The sequence below is a fragment of the Crinia signifera genome, chromosome 6 (genome assembly GCF_055691185.1).
Source record: "Crinia signifera chromosome 6, ASM5569118v1, whole genome shotgun sequence".
NCBI classification, from domain to species: Eukaryota; Metazoa; Chordata; class Amphibia; order Anura; family Myobatrachidae; genus Crinia; species Crinia signifera.
The window spans coordinates 260,222,678-260,249,030 of NC_139222.1; the positions used below are offsets into that span (position 1 = coordinate 260,222,678).

At 46.0% G+C, this 26,353-nt stretch overlaps 1 protein-coding gene across 1 annotated transcript in view; it reads right to left on the reverse strand.

The window, feature by feature from the left end:
* Nucleotides 1-513: 513 nt before the first annotated feature.
* The window catches only part of PWWP2B (PWWP domain containing 2B), a 47,793-nt gene continuing 21,953 nt past the window's right edge, over nucleotides 514-26,353 (reverse strand). Inside the window, exon 3 of the mRNA XM_083149449.1 lies at nucleotides 514-1,202. The gene's annotated coding sequence lies outside the window, so the exon portion shown is untranslated. The remainder of the gene's footprint in view (nucleotides 1,203-26,353) is intronic.

Here is a 26,353-nt window from a genome sequence, read left to right on the forward strand (position 1 = left end):
TAAGCCCTTCTACTGCTGCCCTGTGCTGTGCGTAGCAATGATCAAGATGGCGCCGCTGATGGCTGCCTAGGAACTGTGCCAAAATATGTACTCTATGTCACCCCTGTTGTGTTCTATATCTGTACTGTTCTACCATCTACCTATCTGGCTGTTGCAATCACCAAGTGGCGCCACTGAATGGCTGTCTGGGTGCTGTACAGCTCAGTTAAATATATGTCCCCATGTCCGTGTTCCTCATCATTTAGTGCATATGTGTACAGTACATGTGATCTAGATCTGTACTTTCACTGTTTTTACTTTTTCCCATCCTGGCTGTTGCACAGCAATCCAAATCGAATTCCTAGTATACACAAGTATACCTGGCCAATAAAGCTGATTCTGATACGGATGTATGTATATGGTTAGACTAGATGGGACAAGTGGTTCTTTTCCGCTGCCACGTTGTCTGATCCTACGAAAATCAACAGATGCAAGTAAAATAAATAAATTTAAAAAAAAAACCATACAAAACAATTTAAAAATAAAATTGTTTTTACTAAGTTTGGGATAAAATCAACCAATACAGAACTTGAAAAATGCTCATGTACATTAGTGAATACACAGAGTTCACATTAGGATTTAGAAAAAAAAAAAAGAATATCCCTATAACCGTTTGTTAAATAAATACTTTATACTAGTTGAAACTAGAGTTTCCTTTGGTAGAGATTTCAGAAAGAGAAACTTTTTGTGCAGAGAGAACCATACCGGTGCAATTCACGACATTTTGAAACCATTTCATTAGAACTTTTAGATACTTAGATTTCTACAGTGTATTTGTTTCATTTTGGCCTTGATTAAATACTTTCCGTTTCGGTTTCTTAGCTTTAGTCTAGTACTCGGTAAACTAAGCAGCAGCAAGGAGTTACATTTTTTTTTTTTTTTCGTTTTTAAAACAAAGAAAAGAAAAATTTTAATAAATTAATTTTGTGGTTTGTTTGCCGTTACTACATCACTACTATTAAAAACACAGAGCAGGTTTATTTGTGGTTTGATGTCCTTGAGAATTCCGCGTGTCAGCTGCGAGGCCCAGGTGACGGGCGTCCTTCACAGATGACCATATATCTCATCTTGCTGTCAGGAGAGCAGCCACCCCGAGTCTCTTCAGGGGAGTTTGTCAGGATGTTTATAGGCGTAGTGAAACTCTAGAGGAACAGCTGTCTTATCTGAAGGTGGAAGATGGGAAAAAGGAAGATAGATGTTAATGCATGACCACATAAATAACACACAGGCTATACACATCAATACAAATCAATTGCAAGACTGAAAAAGTAATTTTAATTAGTCTGTAAGAAAGCCTTCAAATTAAAGGTCCCCCATACACTAGTCCTGGGGTAGCCAACCCTAGTCCTCGAGAGCTACCAAACAGTGCATGTTTTGCAGGTCTCCTCACAGAATCACAAGTGAGCTAATTAGCTCCATCTGTGGATCTTTTAAAATGTGTCAGTGATTAATGAGTGCAGCTGTGCAGCAGCTAGGTTGTCTGGAAAATGTGAACTGTTGGTAGCTCTCGCAGGCTAGGGTTGGCTGCCACTGCACTAGTCCAACCTGATTTCCTTTGAACTCCCCAGCAGCTCCCCGGAAGTTGCCAGGGGAGTTCAAGGGAAAAATCGGATGTGATACACCGGCATGTACTGCACATCTTATTTATTTATAAGTGCAGCACATCAAACTTCCGACCCGCTGCGCACGGGACCGCGGATCAGATGGGATGTCAATCAAAAGCGATTTTGGCCACTTTTCACCCTAACTCTAGAGGGCAGTCACTGAGGAAATACTACAGCAGATGGGGCAAAATATTCTGGCACTGAGGCCAGCTTGTAATTGGGATAGGTGGGATGTGGCAATTCTAAGGCAACCGGAGTAAAGTAAAGCTGGGTACACATTGGAGCAATTCCGTCCTGATTTGCCGTTCCGAAATTGTGTGTATGGCGGATTGCACACTCCTGCGGTCCCTAGATTGCTGTTCTACACAAATGTACGGGGCCCTACACATTGAAGCGATATTGAGGCATTTTCTGAGTGATTTTAAATAATTTCTATAAATTTATCAAAAATGCCTCAATATAACCGCTGTGATCTAAATGCGCAGCCCCGCGGGTCTGAATCTATTGCCCAATAATAACCTGCACACAAGTTATTAATCGATCGGGGCCAGTGCACTGCCCCTGACAGATCGTGTGTAGGGCCCATAAGTGAAAGACTAAAATGATCATGTTCTGTCCTTCATTAGCATAAACAAGGTCACGAGCGTGTTTGCTAATGGTCCCTACACACGTTGAGAGCGTTCCGAGCGATAATACATCGCTCAGGTCTCAGCACACAGAGCTGCATGCGTATGGAAATCTGCTGGTGCAGGTGCAAATAGCAGACAGTGATGCTTTTGGTTACGTGGATTACTAGGGAATGTATTATGCTGGGAAACCCTTTTTCTCTCTGTAGACTAAGGTACACAGTCGTTTCTACAATTCTTGCCAAAGTATTAAATCCATGTGAATTGTGCTTGGCGTAAATCAGGCACATACAGATACTGTAGCAATATCCACCCCACAGACCAAGCGGTGGCTTGTCTGGCGGTCCGTATGGAAATCTGTTGAAAATGTCCCTCCAAAAATGGCTGCCAACCAGGACAAGACAGATGATAGAGGTCCTACTGGACCTCTAGCATTAGTCAGGGAAGCACAGGTTGCATAACATTACCCAAAAGTGCTAGAGATCTGGTAACGCTAGCGCCAGCGTTGACCATGAAAGCTCTGGCAACGAGCATGTAGGTAGAAATTAGAATTAATGTATAGGGGGAGGGACATAGACCTACATTTACAGGCCTATTCTCCGATTGGGGACACTCCGATGATGGCTGATCCTCCAAACCAGGCACAATAAGAATGGCATTCTGCTTAATTGTAAATGTATGGGCCCCAATTAGGGAAAGCAGCCAACTACACTACACGAGCGAGGTCCCATGCCAGAGACCGGCTACATATTAATAGCTAGTGGGGAGATGTTCTGAAAATGTGTGCTGGAGACTATTTAAATTGAACAAAAAAGGAAGTGCCAACACGTCGCTTACTTTCCCAAAAGTAGACTAATTCACTTCTGCAATTCAATTTGGGTTTGTCACAAGCCGGAAGCACCTATCGTACTGGTCAGTTCAGGCTGCCGGTACATGCAATAGCAGAATAACTACATGATCAGTGACAGCAACATAAACCCTTCTCACTATCCCATCTCTATGGGTAGAACTACACTTCATGTAACTAATAAAATGACATTTTCGGATTAGGTAACACAAAGCGTATTTGATACCCCTTTCAGATATGCAAAAATTAGGGAATTTTCCACAGGAACGTGGATCCTGAGCCCCTGCAAACTTGTCCAGGGTTATGTCTGAATGGTGCTACCTGTGTTTGTCTGTCTTTTGACAGTGGAGTCGGCTTCTGATGAGGTCATCAGCAGCAGCCGGGAGAGAGACACCTCAGGCACATGTGCGGACAATCTCGCCAGGCTCCACATGTCCTCAGCAGCCGTAATAGCAATGCATTGTGGGAACTCCTAACAGGCCCTTTTGTAGTCAGCCCCCACCTTTGTATGACATCATTATTGTGAGCCAGCAAAGTGTCCCCTTTTAATGACGAAACAGGGAAATACTTGAAAAACCCGGCTTACGCATGAAAGGGGTCTACCCCGGATATTCCTGAGGCGGCGGTATAGTGTAAAAGAGGGTCTGTGACTAAAATCTCGGGAGTGTACTGGGTTGAAAACTCTGGATCATCCCGGGCAAATCTGAGGAAGCATTAAGTCACAGAAAGAGTAGTGGATAAGTGGAAAAGCCTCCCATCAGAGGTGGTGGAGGCAAATACAATAGAGAAATGTATGCTTGGGATAGGGATATTGATATCCTCACAAAAAAAATAAGGATCAAATATGGTTTTATGGTTTGAGGTAACATGTTTAAATAAGGGGCAGACTAGATGGGCCAAGTGGTTCTTATCTGCTGTCAAATTCTATGTTTCTAAAATCTCTGGTAGTATGTCTGAAAGGGGAATTATTTTCGATTATTATTTTTGGTTTAAATAATAGCGATCACAGGCTGCAGCAGAAAGGAGACCAATGAATAAAACGTAAATGTACGACTTAGAGAAAGCAACTCAGCCACCAATAGTGTCGACCTTCCAACAAGGCCGGCCTTAGACATTTTGTTCTATTTCACGCGACGACTTAAGCTATGTTGACCGTCAGCGGCCGACCCACTGCATGTCTACCTAATGGCCGTATACCACGAATATAAGGTCTATGCCGTATGAACAATCAGCTTTCCTCAGTCGCTGTCACACAGGGTTTATAAATGACAGCTGCTGTGCGATACGTTCTGTAGAGCACGTGCATTCATTACTAGACAATAACATATCAAAGGTTGTGAAACATGGCAAAAATCAATACTTTGTTCTTCATTAAACCTGCGCAGCCCGCTCCTTTCCCATAGTAATGAGAATTCCGCTAGGTGGTAGAGTTAGCCAACACGCAGTTTAGAACTCCAAGATCTGACAAACCCCCCCCCCAAACACCGTCTCCCTGTTCTGTCCCTTTATGAATCTAATGGGGTAAGAGACAAGAGCATAGGACTCTGTCCAATGGGCTGGAATACTTCTGTGTGATTAATCAGATAGAGGCTCCTGGTAAGCAGTCATTAGTACGTTATCTTTAGATGTCATTTGTGAGCAATGCACCAGATTGTACAGGGAACAGTGTTCCGAATACAATGCAGAGACCAACACCCCAGCGTGACACATCACACGGACATGCTGCCTTCTCATATTACAAATGTGACGGATAACTGTATGGCAGTAACACGCAGAGCTGGCGATACAGTGATCTTCCAACTGGTAAATACACTGTACTCTGCTTCTAAGCCCTCATCCTCATAGCTACATTAGCGTGGTATACGGTCGACATACACTCGGTCGGCCACTGAAGGTCCACAAGCCTTATGCCTACACATGTAAAATGTCGACATGTCCAAGGTCGACAGGGTCAAAATGTCGACAAATCATTGTCGGCATTGGGAAGGTCAACAATCAAAAAGGTCAACATGGGGTTTTTCATGTATTTTGAGCCAACAGGCGGTTTTACTTACCCTACCATCCACTAGGGCATGGAGGGAGAATAAAATAGTGTGCCTGAAGCATAGTGAGCGCAGTAAGCCATGCGCGGGGCCGCGGTGCACCGACACGGTGTGTGTTGACATAGGGACAATAAAACCGCGAAAACCCCATGTCGACCTTCCCATTGTTGACATTTTGACCCGGTCAATCTTTTGTGTGTCGACTTGAGGCCTGGCAACCCAATGACTCATAAACCACAATACAATTTTTTTTACCCAATGTTGCCTTTTTTCCAGAAATAACGCAGCGGGCTTATCCATGCTGCAAAAGTTGCTTATAAGCTTCTATAGCTTATTGCCATAAAAAGGGGGCTTAGCTGTCGGAGCCAGGCTTCTAAAATCTAAGTGTTTTGGAACTAGGGGGATTATTCTGATTCACTCGGAAAGGCACAGTCCCGCTCAGATGTAACATGTGCAGAGATCATTAGATGTGGGTGTTTTATTGTTTCTGTGCAGGGTAAATACTGGCTGCTTTATTTTTACACTGCAATATAGACATCAGTTTGAAGTACACCCCCACCCAAATCTACCTCTCTCTGCACATGTTACACCAGCCCCGCCTGCAGTGCACATGGTTTTGTCCATTAGAGAGTGATTGTGCCTTTCCGAGTGAATCAGAATACCCCCCTAGGTGTACAGGATTATATTACCTCTCCTTTAGCGGTCTATGGTACAGACACAGGTCTCTCCAGCATTACCGCCTTATTACGGGATGATACTACAGCAGACCTTCCCATTGTTGACATTTTGACCCGGTCAATCTTTTGTGTGTCGACTTGAGGCCTGGCAACCCAATGACCCATACCCACAATACAATTTTTTTTACCCAATGTTGCCTTTTCCCAGAAATAACGCACCGGGCTTATCCATGCTGCAAAAGTTGCTTATAAGCTTCTATAGCTTATTGCCATAAAAAGGGGGCTTAGCTGTCGGAGCCAGGCTTCTAAAATCTAAGTGTTTTGGAACTAGGGGGATTATTCTGATTCACTCGGAAAGGCACAGTCCCGCTCAGATGTAACATGTGCAGAGATCATTAGATGTGGGTGTTTTATTGTTTCTGTGCAGGGTAAATACGGGCTGCTTTATTTTTACACTGCAATATAGACATCAGTTTGAAGTACACCCCCACCCAAATCTAACTCTCTCTGCACATGTTACATCAGCCCCGCCTGCAGTGCACATGGCTTTGTCCATTAGAAAGTGATTGTGCCTTTCCGAGTGAATCAGAATAACCCTCTAGGTGTACTGGATTATATTACCTCTCCTTTAGCGGTCTATGGTACAGACACAGGTCTCTCCAGCATTACCGCCTGATTACGGGATGATACTACAGCAGGTGTTCTCAAACTATATTGCTCTGGGACCCAGTCAGGCAATTAAAATGATTACAGGACCCCAGCAAGTTACCGCAGAATGGCTGCCACACCTGTGTGGCCAGCAGAAGGCACATGTATGGCAGCATTGTGGAGGCACAAACCATGTACTATATTCTATATACACACACACACACACACACACACACAAGATAGAGTCCAGGAGAAACTGAGGGGTAGTTGAGGGGCTTCCCCGTGGTCACAGAGTCCAGGTGGGGTTGATGTGCCTTGAGTGTGAGTTAGCCAGAATGCTTTGGGGGAAATTTGCTAAGATGTGTATTATATTTCACATGTGATGTTGCTATGGGCAACCAATCACAATGGCTATGGGACAGGAGGGTTAGGCTATGGGCTGCAGGGAAGAAAGGTTAGGCCTTCCCGAGGAGGGCTAGGGTTAGGCTGCGGGTCATCTCGTCCTCCAGTCATCTGTATGTATCCCAGTTAATGTCCTGTTTGAGTTCTAGGTTGTTATTTTCGGTTGGATTTATGCTGCCAGTAAAACATTATTTTTATCTATTCACGGTGATTATTCCCCATCATAATCTCCCATCTCTCTGGAGAGGTCTTCAGTTTACCCATCGCAACCCCATGGTCTGAATGCTAGCACTAAATAGAAGCAGGTTGGAATGCTGCAATAATTTAGGAGATTACCAGCAGAAATGAGATATCCAAATGCTAACATAGTAAGGCAACCCCAAATACCAGGAGGCAGAAGGTGGGTAACACGCATGGATTCTGTTTGTACAATCAGGTTGCTGAAGGAAAAAGGGGCAAAAACACATGAATATATAACCTTGGTATAAACCTCCACTATTAAATACTGTCACTAAACCAGTATAATATAAATATAAAGGGACTTGTATAGTTTCACGGCGCCTGATATAGCAGATGCAATATCGGCCGATATATCGATGCAATTTTTTACCCGTTCATAACTCCACTATCCACTACGCATGGTGTTGATTTTATATAGTGTGGCGAGCGTAGCGAGCCGTAAGCGTTGTGAGGGGACGCGGAATACTGCGCTCGCCACACTATATAAAATCAACTCCATGCGTAGTTTTGAACAGGTTAAAAAAAAAAAAAAAAAATCGCATTAGATCGCATCGATATATCGGCCGATATCGCATCTGATATATCGGGCACCGTGAAACTAAACAAGTACCAAAACAAGTACCAAATATAAAAACTGGTTTTGAGGACTTGTTATATTTGCATACCGGTTTAAACTAGTATTTATTAGTGGAGGTTTATTTTGGTGTTATATATTTATGCGTTTTAGCCCTGTTTTGCTACAGAGCATGGTTGTGTAATAGTTATTAAGATATACCGGCCGGTATTATAAAGTTTTATTTGGTAATAGTGCAATTTATATAGTTCTTGGTCTTTTTCTACTTATAGATGACTGGTGGTGTGGATGCCGGTGGTCAGAATACCAACACCGGAATCTAGAGGAGTCCCTCCCTGCTAGTGCCTAAACCTGTACCCCACCACCTAAACTTACCCCCCCCCCCCCCCCGCCACTCAGCCTAACCCCCTTCTAAGACACTCTGAGCCAGATGCACTAAGCTTAAAAAAAAAGTGATAAAATGGAGTAATAAACATCCAACCAATCAGCTTCTGCCTGACATTTTTCAAACACAGTCTGTGACATGCCAGATAGGAGCTGATTGGCTGGTTGTATATCACTCTCCATTTTATCACTTTTGAAGATTGGTGCATCTGGCCCTAAACCAAACCTTCTCCTAAGTGCCTAACCCTCCCTCCTAGCAGCCTAACAACCACCTTCCCCACAGTCGAATCTTACGTCCTCCCTTAGGGCCAGATGTATTAAGATTGAAAAAGTGATAAAATGGAAAGTGATAATCAGCCAGCCAATCAGCTCCTACCTGTCATGACATAGGCTGGGTTTGAAACATGACAGGTAGGAGTTGGTTGATTGGCTGGTTGTTTATCACTCTGCACTGTATCACTATTTGAAGCTTGATACATCTGTCCCACTGTTCCTAAACCTAAATACCCCTCTGCCTTAACACTACTGCTCCTTGCATACTTGCATTTGAGATGCTGGCAGTTGGGGTTCTGGCATTCTCACTGATGTTGGTATCCCGCCTGTTGGGATGCTGAACACTTCCCAATGAGAGGCACAAATGGGGGCTGATAGAGAGAAAGATGGGGGGACAGAGATGAAAAAGGCAGATGGTGGGGGTACAGACATGAAGTTAGAAAGAGATGGTAATGCAGAGGGAGGGAGAGAGTTCCATAGAGTTGGAGCAACAAAGCTCGACCCCCAGATGAATTCAGGGAAATTCTGGGTACTGTTAGTAGTCCTTCAACGGATTGAAGTAAATCGAGTAGGACAGTAAGGAATCAGAAGCTGCTGCAGGTACCTTGGGCCCTGGTCATGCCTGTTCAAGCCAATCTTGAAAATTATTCACCATTTTACAGGTAGCCAGTTTGGATTGGTACTAAATCCCGTCGTTCAAAATCCCGACACCAGAAGCCCGACCGCCGGAATCCCGACAAGGGGTGCGACGTGGATCGCCCCCCTTGTGGGCTCGGTGCGCTCGCCACGCAGCGGACCCGGTGCCTCGCTACACTAATTTATTCTCCCTCTATGGGTGTAGTGGACACCCATAGAGGGAGAAAGTGTCGGGATTTCGGCGGTCGGGATTCTGGCGTCTGGATTTTGACAGCCGGGATTCCGACCATCGGGATTGTAACTGCAGCCTGATTAGTTAATAGTCTGGCGGCTGCATTTTGTACCAGCTGCAAGCGGTGCAATTCTTTTGATGGGAGACCCAGGTAGAGAGCATTGCAGTAGTCTAGGCGTGATGATATAAATGCATGTATGACTTTAGGCAGGTCTTCTGAGGGAATTAAGTACTTGATTCTGGCTATATTCCTTAGATGATATAATGACGATTTCATTGTGGCTGACACCTGATGTTTAAGTGTCAGGCACTATCTAGGACCACACCAAGATTCCGCACATGAACAGAGTTTTTAGTGCTGTGCCGGTCAGTTGGTTATGCTGCCGTCTTGTCCTGTGATTTATCATCGGGACTTCTGTTTTATCTGGGTTCACTCTCAGCCAACTGGCACTCATCCACTCCTGGAGCTCAGCTAGGCAGCCGTTTAAGGTTGTTATTATGTTATCAGTGCCTGGAGCAAAGGACAGGTACAGTTGTTGTGTTCATTCTAGCACCCGCTATCTTTGAAAACCCATGCAGTTCCTGTTCCCTGCCTGGGGTGTCGCTGTCTGCTGTGGTGTTCCTAGCACAGGTCTGGTTTGCATATCAGTGCCGATATACATACCACACTGCTAGAAGCACTACAGCAGATAGCGACACCCCAGGTAGGGAAGAGGAACTGCATGGGTTTTCAAAGATGGCGGGTGCTAGAATGAACACTACAGTTGTGTATCATCTGCATAGACCAGGCCATGACGTCTGATTATATCACCCAGTGGAAGCATATATACTGCAAATAATAATGGACAAAACTCAAATCACACAGTCACGGGAAGGCTGCATTATGGTTTGGTAAAGAAGCTAAAGGCTCCCCAAGAGAATATGATGGTATCCCTGCTGTTGAAGGGATGCCCAATACACAATGTGTACTGTATTGCAATGTACGGACATTACAATTACAATTAGGAGTGCCCAATGTACAATTAGGAGTTTCTCAATACCAATTAATTCCAAGAACAGAGTGATCATACTCTAGAGAGATTGCTGGGGTTTCCCAGATATGGCCGACAGCTCTGCCCCAATGTTTCCCCAGCTGCCTACATGATTTGTACCATAGATTGCTATGCGCCACATATTTAGAAAATCTAGTTATTCTCTCTGTCAGGACTGACAGTTGCATCCTGAGCAATCCTGTCGTGCTTTATCCCGGCCGCTCCTGGTGTTCCTCAAACTCACACCTCCAGCTTTCCTTCTCAAGCATCCTGCACTTAGGTGAGTCATGTCCTGACTGAATGCTAAGCTCCATTTGCTGTCAGCACCATGGTCTGTCAGATAGGATGATGGATACCACTGTAATTCTTCCTTCCATCTCCTCCGTTAGCTGATGCAGGCCTTTTCAGCACTCTTTGAATAGGCAGAATTTTACTTAATGTTCCCCCATTGATTTTGTGATTACGCCTCAGGGGTTCTGCTCAGACTGTTTGTTCAGTTATAAACGTTATCATTTTTCCTTCTGGGCCTCTTCATGTGCTGTTTGGTGTTATATTACACAGTCCTCACTGCCGGGGAGAATATCCTGTAATACAGGTGCTAGGGAACTTACACCTTTGGTTGGACCTGGTCAACATTTTCCTGTTTGGAATGAAGGAGATTCATGGGGTCATCCTGCACCCCATAACTTATCCCGGCCATGTCATCCCAAATGGCCCTGTTAATTGATCACATGTATGTAGGGTAGTCAATCCCAGGATTGAGAATGGTGAAAAAAAAACCCAGGATTTGGCCCTAATATTGCTGGGATTTGAATCCCGGGATCGGATTGAACATATGCAGTCTAATGCACCCGCTCAGATGCTACCTAGCTGCTCCAGTCTCCGGCTGTGCGGCTCTGCGCAGCGTGATGTGGCCAGAGGTCACGCTGTGCAGCCAGCCGCTCCCCCGCTCTGCAAATCCTGTTTATTTATTATTAGGGAGGCCAATCCCATCTCTACATCATGTAGGTCAGGGATGGGGAACCTTCGGCCCTCCAGATGTTGTTAAACTACACATCCCAGAATGACCTGCAAAAGTTTTAGCATGGCCAAATGGCAAAACTGTACCAGGGCATGATGGAATGTGTAGTTCAACAACAGCTGAAGGGCCGAAGGTTCCCCATCCCTGATGTATGTTATTAGGATGTGTATTTTTGTCGATCCCTCAGTATGACATTACCAAGTGGTGTGCAATGATCTCTTTCTCCTGCCCCCTTCCCACCGGGCTTGTTCCAGCTGATGCCGTTTCCCTGCCTCAGGGTATACTGTCTGGATGTAGAGATCCCCGTCATGCTATGTTTTGTTTATCTCTGAATATAATTACAACGCACTCATCTTTTTTCCCTTAGATGTTACCACCTGGTTCCACAAAACACAATACACATCTACAGCGACGCTCTTACTCCTGATGCAAAAAGCCCGTTCATATGGAAGGTTACCTTCACAGCTTATCATTTACACAAAACACACAGCTCCGTCACACAAGACTCAAGAGTATAACAAACCTGCTAAACAACACCCTCCAGCATACTGCACATTCAGATACCAACACAAAAGAAGTGTTAATATTTCTCCCAAATATGTCCACTTCCATTAGCACAGATCGAATCACACATATCCGAAGGCGCAGTAAATTATCTTTATAGCCGACCTGTGCAGCCGCAATGACCATAGCATATACCCAAACATAGCAAGAGATTCAATATGGACTACGTGCGTCTCATTACTATACAAAATTCCAAAAGGGAAGCAATATTGGACATGGTGACTCCGCTGGGGCAAAGACGGATGTGAAATATTCTCAAAAAAATGCTGTAGAATATGTGTGCGCTTTATAAATATCTGGTAACAAATAAAATACCGATATTACGTGAACCTGCATCCTAGATTGGTCTATGCGCCCAACACACCCTACTAGGCCTTTTCAACTTAAGCTGGGATGAGATCAGGCCGATTTGCTTTTTAATAATTACGTGCTCCGGATGCTAGGTTTTATATATTGCACATCAAACGTAGTGATATCGCTAGCTAGCGTTGAACATGATCGTTCCGTCTTTCATAAAAATCATTCTAACGTGGGCTCAAGGGCACTGGTTCCGATGTCAGAATGAATACCAGGTGCTCCAGTGTGTAGCCAGCTTTATTCCGGGTACAGACTGGATGAATTCTACCTAGCCAATATATTAGCCCGGTAGGCTGCCATATCAGATCCTAGGCCGTGTGTAATGACACCTGAATTTGGCAACCGTGCGGAATGCCGGCCAAACCTAAGACCTTTTTTTAAAGGGGCAATCACTTAAAAGGCAAAACTACCTTGTCACAGTTAGGCCGGCATCCCTCACAGTCACCGAACACAGTAATTCTAATAAGGCATTTTATTGGCTGCCTTTTAAATGTAAAATACAGAAGGTTAAGAATAAAAAATTATTTAAAAAAAAAAATATACACAAAAAACACCAGGTCCCAAGAACAAACTGATACAATTAAATAAAGAGGAAAAACTCTTGATCGTACACCATCGTGTGTAAAAAATAAATAAAAAAAACCATCACAAACATATGTTAACATTCCACATAGGTTTCATACCTAATGAAGGAAAGCATTTGATCCAATCGCAATAACTACAGACCAAAAGGTCTTCATCTGGAAACTGTTCAGTATAGTACCTTCATTTTCAACTAGCTTCACATCTAAAGACCGAATTGTGTCAATTCTGGTCAGGAAGCTCCATATAGCAAAATAAAGCCCAATTTAGGCTCGCTCTATCCCTCCCTACAGCCTCCTGAAGCACTTTTAGACATTATCTAAATATTCATGACATTACGGTTTAAGACAATGGCTGCGAGTCTCAGCTGATGTGACCTGCAACGCTATCTCTTCTGCAATACCTTTGTAGGATGTCCATTATGTGTGTCACTTTTGATAAATCACAAGCTCTTATCACTCTCTCCCAAGGCCGAACAATAACTTCAGCTGCAGTTTGGCAAATTCATGTATTTAGGGATAAGCAGACATCTATTTATGAGACACTAGAAGAACATTTTTGACCATTACTAAAAAATTATTAAAAATACTATACTAAAAATAACGTCATGGTTTGGCTCAAACGCAGATCTTGCCCGAGAAGAGAAGCTGGAGTCAAAACAACATCTCACCGCAGACCATTTACCTCTTTAACCAGTTCAAATGTTTGATTCTATCCAGCAAGTTAAGAACCCAAGCACCTCTACAACTTCACCTAACTCCGGGGGAGACTAGTTACCAAATTTACAATCTTAGTGGGATGGGTGGGATTAATAATCCTCCACACCAATCATTTTACAATGTGTTTGTATGTTCTGTTCCTTTGTGCGTTCTTGCCATGACACCAATACTTCATGATGTGTTGCAGAAACAGCTGGAACCTACGATCAATTAGAATTTGACATGACTACCGACATTGCTTGTCGCTGTCCTTTCCATTCACACAAACACCGAAGTAACAGACCGCACATACTTGCCAGGATTGTCATTATTTTACCAGCCGCACAGCCTCCACACCCAAACGGATCAATGTCTGCTAGACTCACACCTATGAAACATGATCCAGCACTGGCACTACTGCCAACACACCAGCTTTGTGTCAGCACCCTCAGCAATGCCAATTTTATATTTTATTCCCTTCTCCAAAGTATCTGCCGACCACCATTACCCCAGGTACGCAGGGGTCCCAGATCACCGCTACAGTGAACTCCGTGTCATAGCACCATTCTGTGTTACTGCACCTGGGACTATTCACAGTCCATAAACCCTTTCAGTGAATTTCTATAATAAATGTGAGCGACGCTGGCATTTTTCGCGGATATTTTACAGTGATGTTGGCACTCAAAACACATTTTCCAGTCTCCATACTGAGTTGTATTAGTCCAGCCTGTCCTACACATAGACTATGCCCATGCCATAAATATAGGAAGCAATGACTACTGTTGGTTCCCTCGCACACTACTGCTGTAGTCGCACCAAACAGCATTTCTTGGGACCCCAGATCCCATAAAAACTTGGCTTGTGTCGATCGTCTTTTTTGGCTATAATGCGTCTTATTATCAAATCTGTGTGCAATGCAGTCTGAAAATGTATTCAAACTTCCACATATATAACAAATCAATCAGTGCATCTCCTAAAGCATTCTGTCCAATCTGTTTGCAACCAAGGTGAAAATTATGCAAAAGAGATTTCGGTACTTGTTTCCTAGCACGGCGCCCACGATATTTAGTCGTATGGCATCGTATGCATTGTATCGCATCGCATGCCATATGCCCGCATGCGATGTGATTTTAAAAATTGTATAAGCACCCTAATGGGTTTTTTCAATGGTAAATGACCCCCCCCTATACGATTTTTAAATTGTATAAGCACCCTAATGGGTTTTTTCAATGGTAAATGACCCCCCTATACGATTTTTAATTGTATAAGCACCCTAATGGGTGCTTACAATGTTAAATGCACCCCCACTATCAACGCCAACCCGAAGCGTGACGAGCGCAGCGAGGGGCGGCGGTACGCATCCTCTGACCAACGAGCCCGAAGCGTGGCGCTGCCGCTCGCCACGCTTTGGGTTGGCGATGATAGTGGGGGTGGCGTGGGGGTGCTTTTAACATTGTAAGCACCCATTATGGTGCTTATACAATTAATAATCTTATAGGGGGCACATTTAACATTGAAAACACCCATTAGGGTGCTAATACAATTTTAAATCGTATACCATTGTATATGGCATACAATGTGATGGTATACAATTTAAAATTGGCTGCCATCGCGTAACCTCGCATCGCATACCATCGTATGGCTTATGGTATGCAATGCGATGGGCGCCGTGCTAGGAAACAAGTACCGAGATTTCTGTTGCAAGGCACCAGGCAGGACACTCATGTTAGCCACCTCATGCCACATGGCATATTGTGATGAAGTGAATGAGGACATTTCAGTCAATACAATGGACTTTGTATGCCCCCATGTGCTATCCATGAATTTATAGGGCCTATTATAAAAACAAAAGCCACACATGCCCACTATCATAGAGATTAATGGGGGTATTCAATCTTGGCCGCTATTTCCGACCAGGGAAATAGCGGTGGCAGCCTATTCATTGCTGCCGTTTCCAACAGAATTGAAGGCATACTCGACAAAACAGATACGACTTTAAAACAAGTCGTATTTGTTTTGTTGGAAATGGCAGTGGATTGTCAACTTCACGGCCGTTTTTTTGACAATCCGCAGCAGTTTTCGCTGACACGCCCGGTTTTCAACACTGGACAGGCAGAACATTGAATTCTGCCCATCGAGTGTCTGTCAATCGGAGCGTAAACGGCCCGGGATTCCAACTGTTGGGACATTCCGGATTGAATACCGCCCTCAAACTAGTTTAATCGCACTGGAGGACCAGCAATGACAAAACAACTACAAATGCCCTATAAATATTTATTTAAAATGAAGCAAAATACAGCCAAACCCATAACAAATCAGACTATTACTAGATCCCCTTGGTAGTTTGAAAGGAGGAAGGGTAAAAGCTCTGCTGAGAAACAAAACCAGCAATTGACGAGAGAGCTATTAAATCCACTTGGGACTACCCAAGGACGGGATCAATATTAAAAAGGAACATAATTAGCCTTCCTAATCAGTAACAAACAGGCGCTCCCCTTCCTAAAAGCAGATGACTGATCAGTCTTCCTGGTCTAAGAGTTAACTATTTATCCGCTTCCACCACAATGGGGCAAGGAGAGCAAATATTCATTAGATGTCTGGTCACAAGAAATTTTTCAGTCTAATGCCCTGTACACACTGTTCAAAATCGAATAGACATCGAAATCGAATAGAAAAATAGACTGTGCAGGCCAGACTAATATTGTACAGATGTGTACTAGATCGTCCAAATCAAATACATTTGCTTGCTGTTCAATTCAAACCCAATTGAATTGGGATCGTATAGCAAGCAAAATCGAACCGTGTGAACAACCCTTTAACCAATATTCAAGAAAACAAAAGCTGTGAATTGAAAAGGACTTCACTACATCACCCAGCTGTGAGGCACGTTTCGACTGAATAATCTGCCTTCTCCAGAATACCAGAGCCAGTCCACATAACCAAGATGGCTGCATTGGGAAGGGGGTAGGAGGAAATTGTTGTAAATGCACGTCTAGCAAATTACCACTCCTATGTACACTTAATAATGGCAACAAATAGGATTTTTGTAATTCTTAAAGACGTCTTGAGATCACATGATTTTGCACAATTGGTCTTTAATATTCATTCTAGCACCCTGCATCTTTCAAAATTAGCTGTGGTGCTTCTAGCACAGGTTTGGATCGGCATATCAGTGCTGAAATACAGACCACACTGTGCTAAATGCACCAGAGGAGAGCGCAACACCTCAGGCAAGAAAGTGGAACTGCATGGGTTTTGAAAGTTGCAGGGTGCTAGAATGAACACCAGGGGGTAAAGTTACTTATACCCCTTTCACAATGCACAAATAACCCGGAAGTAGATCCTGGGTTGTTGCTATGTTGACCCGAGTCGGCCTGCGGTGTAAAAGGACCATGCTGAATATCCTGGGTCCAGGAACCCGGCAATCTGACCTGGGATAAAAGCAGTGTTATTCCCGGGTCGGACCCGGGTTGTTGGCCAGTGTGAATGGGTAAACTGGGTCCCATTCACTTCTATGGAGGAGGCAGCAGCGCCATTTTAGTGCTGCCCCCTCCCCCGCATGATGTGCCGCCACCCCGCACCCGGATGACCTCAGCGACTCGGGAATAAGCCCGGCCCCTGTGGGTGCGACCCGGCATTTGCGATAAAAGGGGTACAAGATGGGAGTTCTACTGAAGATGGTATTTGGCCCATTGTAACCAATTAGATTCTACTTCTTATCTTCTAGAAGATGCTAAATAAAGAAGAAGTTGAATCTGATCGGTTGTTTAATAGAACTCCCATCTTAGTAAATTCCCCCCTAGGTCTGTGTGGGTGAAACAACTAAGCGTATCAGTCACACTGACCTTAGACACGGGAAAGGCGACACACATTCTTCTGGTGGAAGATATAAATAAGCTGGCTGCGTGCCAAGCTGTATATTAATATGCGTCCGCTAGAAGAGCGGATCCATGGTGTGACATACCCAGCATGTGCTTCTACCTACAGACACAAATCACTTCATGACTAATCCACTTACAATGATCAAGTAAGGCCATTAGAATGCAAGTAGGTTCATGTGGAAAGAGGACCGGTTCTGCGTCTGTGACTTCATACAAAGGGTGGGCACAGCTGGCTGTAAGGAATGCACGGCTCACGCCTTTCATCACTATACGCATGTGCTTTCTGCTGTGCTGCCTGGCCACAAGGTAACACGCTCCCAGGAGCCTCATCCGTATCCATAACATGGTTTTAGTGTGCCCACAGTGGAGCCCATTTTTTAAATCCTGCCCAACGAGCTGTTTATAGGCTATGCTGGGACCCACTTTCTCCACACTACAAACCATACTGTGCGGGGACAACCTGGGAGTGCAGAGAGGTGAAATTATATCTCATTATCAGTTCCCCTCTGTTACAGGGATCAGCAACAAAGAGACAAAAAAGTTTTCTCCCAGAAAACCAAATAGTGTCATCAATAAGCCTTGAACACTACATCAGGCATGTCCAAACGATGGACCTCCAGATGTTTTGAAACTACAAGTCCCATCATGCCTTGCCACGGTTTTAGGGAATGCTAAAATGATTGCAAGGCATGCTGGGATGTGTAGGTTCACAACAGCTGGAGGGCCGCAGTTTGGACATCCCTGCACTACATAATAGAAAATTCAGTTGCAGATGGTTAAGCCCCCAGGCTGCAACAAGGCTTTTCTGATACTGGTTCTGATAAGAGGCCCTTATTCTGGCTCTTTTGCAAAGGCAAATTCCTTCTCAAATGGACAGAACCATGGGCCTTATTCTAGTTCACTCTTTGACAAAATCCTTCTTAGATGGACAAAACCATGTGCACTGCAGGTGGGGCTGATGTTACTTAGATTAGATTTGGGTGGGGTTTGGGTGGGGTTTTACTTCAAAGTGAGATCTATATTGCAGTATAAAAATAAAGCAGCCAGTATTTACCCTGCACAGAAACAAAATAACTCACCCAAATCTAATTCTCTCTGCACATTTTACATCTGCCCCCTGCAATGCACATGTTTTTTTCCATCTAAGAAGGATTTTGTCAGAAAGAGTGAACTAGAATAAGGCCCATGTGCACTTCACAAGTTACATCTGCCCCCCACCCCCCTGCAGTGCACATTGTTTTGTCTATTTGAGAAGGAATTTGCCTTTGCGAGTGAACCAGAATAAGGGCCATGCTCCATGATAACAGCACCCACTCTGGGCCATATAATTGGTTATTGTTCTGCTACATAATGGCACATACAAAAAATAATCTAAAACTAAATAGTAATTCAATTTTGGGGCATTGAGGCCCATACACATTGGGCGACTGAGTTAAAAGCCGCTCAGTTTACTCGTTTGAGTGGATTTCAGCTTGAAAGCCGCCCAGTGTGTATGGGGCAGCGATGAGTGGCGAGTGCTGGTGCGCGCTTTCACATCATCGCTGGCCCGGCCGCTCATCTGCTGGTATTACCAGCCAGGTGAGCGGTGGAGTGGAGGGCTTTCCATAGGGTTCTGCTATGGAAAGTCATCCACCCTGGGAATCGATAAAATGGCCAAAAGATTCTCAGTGTCTATACACTGAACATTTTTCTCCTTCATCGTTATACATACACACTGGGCAAAAACGCCCAGTGTGTATGGACCTTTAGCTCCGGGTGAGAGAGGACAGTCAGAGAGAGAAAAAAAAAAAAACTAAAAAAAAAAAAAAAAAAAAACTAAAAAAAAAAAAAAAAAACCTGTCTCCCCCTAACTAGGCCTGCCAGAGAAGGAGGAGAACAGATGAAGAGGTCCTGCGAGACTCAATGAACGCGGTAAAATAAAACACTATCTCACTTCAAATCAAGTAATTAAACACAAACAACATTTTTAGCTTTGAGCCTTTGATCACTGTAATTATGTAAATCTGACCCTTACTATGGAAGCCATTTCCTCTGAAACAGTCATTAGCATGATTGGAGATGGTAGTTTTACATATCTTCACTAGGGAATGGATTTCACTAGGTTGTCATTTCAACATTTGTGAGAGACCTGCCCGTTAATATGTATACAACATGGCAGACTTAAATGCAGACAATAATCGCACCGTTAATATTGCAGCTTTTCCATTGGCACCAGGCACAATATCATAACGGCAATTAGGCCAAACTCTGCCATCTGTAATGGTACAATGGTCACTGGGAAGGAGCCAGATTCTAGTTGCCAAGTTTACAATACTGCACATATGAACATAGGGCTTAATTCAGAGCTGAAAGTAAGGCTGCAATGGACAAAATCATGCTGCGCTGCAGGTGGGGAAGATGTAACATGTGCAGAGAGAGTTAGATTTGGGTGAGCGATATTGTTTATGTGCAGGGTAAATACTGGCTGCTTTATTCTTGCACTGCAATTTAGATTTCAGTTTGAAGACACCCCACCCAAATCTAAAGGTCCCCATACACTATGCCACTTCTCCAAGGGGACCTAGCCAATCAGCTCCTACCTGGCATTTTTCAAACACAATCTGTGACATGGCAGGTAGGAGCTGATTGGCTGGTTGCCCAAAGTGATTAACCATTTGCACACATTATTTCACAACCATAGCTCAGACAGGATGCCGGCATTCACTATACCGACGCTGGCATCCCAACTACTACAGAGATCATGTCACCGGAATCCTTACATCAATTCAAATGCCGGTGCCTGAATCCTGACATTTGTACAGCGAGTAACCATAGCAAGTTAGCGTTACACTGAGAATGTGTGTGTGTGGGTGGGGGGGGGGGGGGGGGTCAGGTTTAGGCAGGAAGATTAGGTTGTGGGTGGGGGATGGCCAAGGGTTAAACTTCAGGGAGGCAGGTTTTGGTTATGCACCCAGAAGAGGGGGTTAGGTACTAGTGGGGAGTGTTAGAGTCAGACTGAGGGGGGTGGTGGTGGTTAGGGGGGGGGGGGGGGGTTGGGTCGGCATCGGGAAGGCAAGTATACATACCTGAACCTCTGCACTCTGATTGCCAGTGTACCCAACAGTGGTCATCCATATGTACCCTCTCAGACATCTCTCCCACTTAAGACTACTGTAAACTCCTACTCTGGTGTTCCTCTCTATAGCCTACTATGCTAAATACTGCTGCTCATCTCATTACCTCCCTCTTTACGCCTCCCCTTTCCCTAAAAACTCCAGTGTAAGCACTATCCGCTCATTAATCTCGCTAAATCTTAACTTAAAGTGGGGGGGCGTGGCTTGGCCAAGCATGTGAGAAGACGTGTTCTCACTGAGCTCCGCAAAATCCTGCATTATCCTGCACCCTGAGCCCTCCTGGAGACGCTGGTGCCCCACTACCTTATAGGGGATTACCCCTGGCAACTGCAGCCGCAAGCTTGGGCTCTTTGTGTGACCGGGTGCCTGGCTGTGAGCGAGTATCCCCCTGCCTCGCTCACCACGAGCAGCGTCCGCCGCCATCTTGGATCCTCAAGGGACCGGAGCCCGCGAGTGCTGGAGACTGCCTTGCGGGAGACGCTGGGCACAGGCAGCCTGCTGACCCCCACCGCCGCCGCCCGACTTACTCCAGTGCAATGCTCAGAAGACCCGGCACCCGGCTCTGACGCGCACCCGCGACCTCGTCCCCCCGCCCGGCACACGGCGCTTGGAGGCGGCTGGCTGGACGCGGCGACCCGACGCTTCCCAGCCTGACATCCATCGGGAGGCGGAGGTCTCCTACAAGGGCTGAAACAGCGGGTGAGTCGTGACGGGGCGCCTGGGGAAACTATTGGCGCCAAACGGGCGCGAGGAGGGGGAGGACAGCGCCATCTTGACTGCCCCTATTCCCTGCCACAGAAGCCCTCGCTCTGCTCAGCACACTGCCTCTAAAAACCTCCTTGGCTGCCTCTGTCCCCCCTATCCCCACTGGCAAAGGACATTTATGCAGAGGCCAGACTCTGTGTGAGACCATACTGAGGGGCTTGCCTAAAGCACGCTGTATTTAACCTCCTGATATCCCCAAGACTCCCCTGCACAAAGCTAGCAGACACCACAGTCTTTAGCCTTGGTGACACTGTTGGCGCTGGCTGTGATCTGCCCTAGCCCACCTCATCATCTCAAGAAGGGGGGTGATGTATGGGAGTCACTGAACTCGCAGAATACCCACTTCTCTCACGGAAGCAGGCTGCCTCCTTCCCTCTGCCTCTCCCCCCAGACCCCACAATAAGCGACCTCTGGAAAGTGCAGAGCCCCTGCTATAAAGCAAAATCCAGCATATTGTTCACTGGCACTAAACCTGCGTGCTCCCCCCTGCTGCTGTACATAATACCTAAAGGTCTCATCTTGCTCCATACATCAATATTGCCGCCCTATATCTGCATCATATACTTCAACATAGTGCCTCTGACCTCCCTGTTATTACATTGAGGACGCCGTCCCCCCCTGGAGGTCCTGTCAGGAGGGTTGGCCACACACTGCAGTGACTTTGAACTCTCTGATATTGCACTCTGGCCTCCCTTCTCCAACCTTTTTTTTTCCTCTGATCTCTGCTGGTCTCGTCATCTACTACCTCCTCCTGGTCTCAGTGCTACGGCCCTCCCTGGGACAGAGGTGACTGTCTCCCCACCAACCAATAGACCACCCGCCCAGAGTGACCGCATTAACATATAACTCTGTCAATAAACCTCTTTCGGCCTAAGTTCCGGACCCCCTTGTGCCATGGGGAAAACGGGAGGCCCCTCCGCAGCGACTAGACTGGAGAAGTATGCTCGGGGCTCCCAGCCCCCCCCTTCAGCGCAATCAACGAGCCGAGCTGAATCTCCAAAATCCCCAAATGCGGATGAGGACTCTCCCCCTACTGAGACGGCTGCTCAGTCCACTCAGCAGATCCTCCTAGCCATATCGGCTACCGAGCAGAGAGTCATGGACAGAATCGGTCAAGTGCAATCTGACGTCTCCCTCATTCGCCATGATATGCAGAAGGTCCGGGAGCGGGTGGGGGAGGCCGAGCATAGGATATCAGACTTGGAGGATGTGACCAATCCCCTTAAAACAGCAGTGGCGGATCTCACCACGCAAATGGCGGCCGTTAAATCCAAGATATCTGACATGGAGGGGCGTCTTCGTCGCAACAATGTGCGATTTGTTGGTCTACCGGAAAGGACGGGGGGCTCCTCCCCGGAGAAATTCCTAGAAAGGTGGCTACTAGAGACATTCTCCCCTGAAGACTTCAGCCGGCAATTCACAGTTGAAAGGGCCCACCGATTACCCGCTGGAGCCCCACCACCGGGAGCCCCCCCACGCACCTTCATAGCCAGATTCCTACACTACAAAGACAGAGACGCTGTCCTCAGGCTGGCTCGAGAGAGAGGTCCCCTCAAAATTGATAACCAGGTGGTAGCGGTGTTCCCCGACTTTGCAGCAGATGTTCAGAAAACACGGGCACAGTTCCTACAAGTCAAACGCAAGCTACGAGACCGGCAGGTGCAGTATTCCATGCTGTTCCCGGCACGGCTTAGGGTAGTGGCGGATGGTGTCACCCACTTCTTCAACTCTCCACAGGAGGCCGAGCAGTGGCTGGACCGCAGGCCACGGCACCAGAACTGACACACGAACTGTGAGCATTATTGATCTAATACCTCATGAGTGGGGCACTTGGGGAATCTAATTACCCATACTGTTTACTAACCCTGTCTATTTAGCTCAGGATGCACTCCATTCTAAGGAGCTCAAGCATGTTAGGAAATTGTTATTTGTCTATAAGTGATTACTATTACCTATACCCCTTAGTTAGTACAGTTAGCATTCTGGTTGGGAAAGTTTAGTTCTAGCTGTTACTGGGATCCAAGGTATATCTAATGTTCGGTAGGTATACAGGGTGGGTTAGGGTTATTGGGACGATTGTTTTATTACTGTTTCTACTGTTCTTTCTTCTTTTAGTTTCTTTAATTTTTTTAAAAGTGAAGATGTGTATGAGGCCAATGTATTCTCGCATAAGTAAGTGTTTGCATAGTGACCGTTGCGTTCGGGGGGGTGTATCCGGGGGCCGCATGGGCCTGACCATCACACAGGTGGGTCGTGGGAGTACCAGGTCTTTTTTACTAAAGTGCCAGGGCCAGCCAGACTGCACCCTCTTCCTATGGCCAATGATGGGCCTGTTTGCCCCCAGCCCGGGCGACGAGAGCCCTCTTTTCTTCTCACCTACTTTTCCCCTCACCTATGCCTCCCTCTAATACAGTAGCGGGGCTCCGCACACTCGGTTGGAATGTGAGGGGTCTTAATGACAGGGTTAAACGCTCGCTTGTGCTTGCTGAGATAAAAAAACATGGAGCAGACATAGCCTGCCTGTCTGAGACTCACCTGACTGGCACTAAAACTATGTCCCTAAAAAAACCCTGGGTGGGACATATGTTCCACTCCACCTTCTCCAATAACGCCAGAGGAGTTACAATCCTTATTAAAAAATCCATTAACTTCCATCTCACCCACCACCAAATCGACCAATATGGTCGATATGTTTTCCTAAGGGCAAATGTCAACCATATCACCTTAAATATTCTTGCGGTATATATACCCCCCCCCTATAGCAATGAGGTCCTTAAGAAGGCTGTGACATTCCTTACCTCTTTCCCCTTAGCCCCTACGCTATGCATAGGGGACTTCAACAATATTCTAGATAAATCGCTAGACAGATGGACGGCCGCGGGCCGCCCTTCCTCCCCCCCTGTCCTCACACCCACCCCGTTTGCTAGGTTAGTTAATGAGCTGGATTTGGTTGACGCCTGGAGACATAGAAACCCCACGCAGAGACAGTTTTCGTGCTTCTCCCCGGGTCATCAATCGTTCTCTAGGATAGATCTTGCGTTAGTATCCCCAGACCTATTACCCAAAATTATTACGTTGGAGTATCTCCGCAGGGGGATCTCAGACCACTCCCCCTTATCTATTACGCTGGATATGCTACCCTCCCGAGGTGCTCGCACCTGGAGGCTTAATCCCTTCTGGCTCACACTAGTGACCGACGGCGGCGGACTGGAGGGGGAGTGGTCTGCGTTCCATGAGAACAATGCTTCGTGCCGGGATCCAGTTATTAAGCACGAGACATTTAAAACAGCCATTCGCGGTTCCCTTCTAAAAAGAATAGCGAATGTCAAGAGAGCGGGTCGGGAGGAGGAGGCTAGACTTGAGGAGGCGTGCTCACTGGGTGAAACTGAATACCTACGCTCTGGTCTCCCTGAAGATAGAATACGGTGGGAGGTGGCACGTAAAATGTGGACCGACCACTTGTTTGACAAATCTAAGCGCAAGCTTCTCTTCTCGGCCCACGCTAGATATTCCCAGTCTGATGTGGGAGGTAGCTATATGTCATATCTCGCCCGTGACGAGAGATCCGCCTGCTCCGTTCAAAAAATATGTGACACGCAAGGCAGGGAACACTTCACAACACCAGAAATCGCACAGACCTTTTTAGCTTTCTATTCCTCACTATACTCATCCCGAGCGACATATACACCATACCAACTAGAACAATTCCTTTTGGACATTAACATACCGTCCTTATCCCAGCAGTCCGTAGCCCTGCTTGAATCAGATATCACCTCCAGTGAGATTGATGCTGCCATATCCTCGTTCCCCAACAATAAAGCCCCTGGTAGCGATGGTATACCAATAGAGGTATATAAAAAACATAAGGAATATTTTGTACCCTATCTTTTCCAGCTCTATGCGGATCTAAAACAGGGGGGTATCCTACCTCCGTCTATGGCAGAGGCGATTATTGTTGCTATCCCAAAACCGGGTAAGGACCCCTCCCTCCCAGACTCTTACCGCCCCATATCGCTTCTCTCAACAGACGTTAAAATACTCGCCAAAATCTTGGCAACTAGACTTAACTTAGTGGTGACCACCGTTATAGACGAAGACCAATCAGGCTTCATGCCGGGCCGATCAACCACCCGGAACCTCAGGAGACTATATTGTCACCTGCAGGGAAGCGACCTGGATGATTCGGGGGCAGTGGTGGTGTCTCTGGACGCTGCCAAGGCCTTCGACTCTGTGGAGTGGGATTATTTGTGGGGGGTCCTGCGCAGATTTGCCTTTGGCCCTAATTTCATACAATGGGTGCGTCTGCTATACTCATCCCCAGTAGCTCGCATCTCAGTTAACGGGTATGTGACGGAGACATTTCCCCTTGGTAGGGGTACTAGGCAGGGCTGCCCGCTATCACCTGCCCTTTTTGCTCTTGCCATTGAGCCCATGGCCATTATGCTTCGTGACTCCCCGGTTGTCAGGGGCATCCCTCTGGGAGGGCGGGAGGATGTTGTTGCACTATACGCCGATGATACCCTTCTCTTTCTGAGGGACGCTGAAACCTCCTTGGAGGGGATGCTACAAATAGTCCAGTCCTTTGGAGTCTTCTCGGGTCTCCTGGTCAACTGGGGGAAATCTAGTATCCTCCCTCTCTCGGGCAAAATACCGGAGAGACTGCCAATTACCTCTCCACTCCAGTGGGTCCTCAGGTTTAAATACCTGGGGGTCTGGATCACCCCCAAAATCCCAGATTTTATAAACCTCAACATCAACGCGGTCACTAAAGACCTTAAGGTTAAAATACATGTATGGAAGAAACTCCCCTTAATAGTCATGGGCAGAATCAATCTCATCAAAATGTCTATCCTCCCTAAATACTTGTATTTACTCCAGCACTCCCCGATCTACATACCTAAACATATATTTACGACCATTAATACCCTCCTCTCCTCTTTTATATGGGCAAATAGACCACCTCGGATAGCGCTTAAAACCCTTACCAAACCACGAACGGATGGAGGTCTGGGACTACCTGACTTTCGACTCTATTATTTTGCAGCACAATTGGCACATATCTCGGATTGGATCCTGGAAAGATCTGGCCCCACCTTTGAGGGATCATTTGCCGAGTG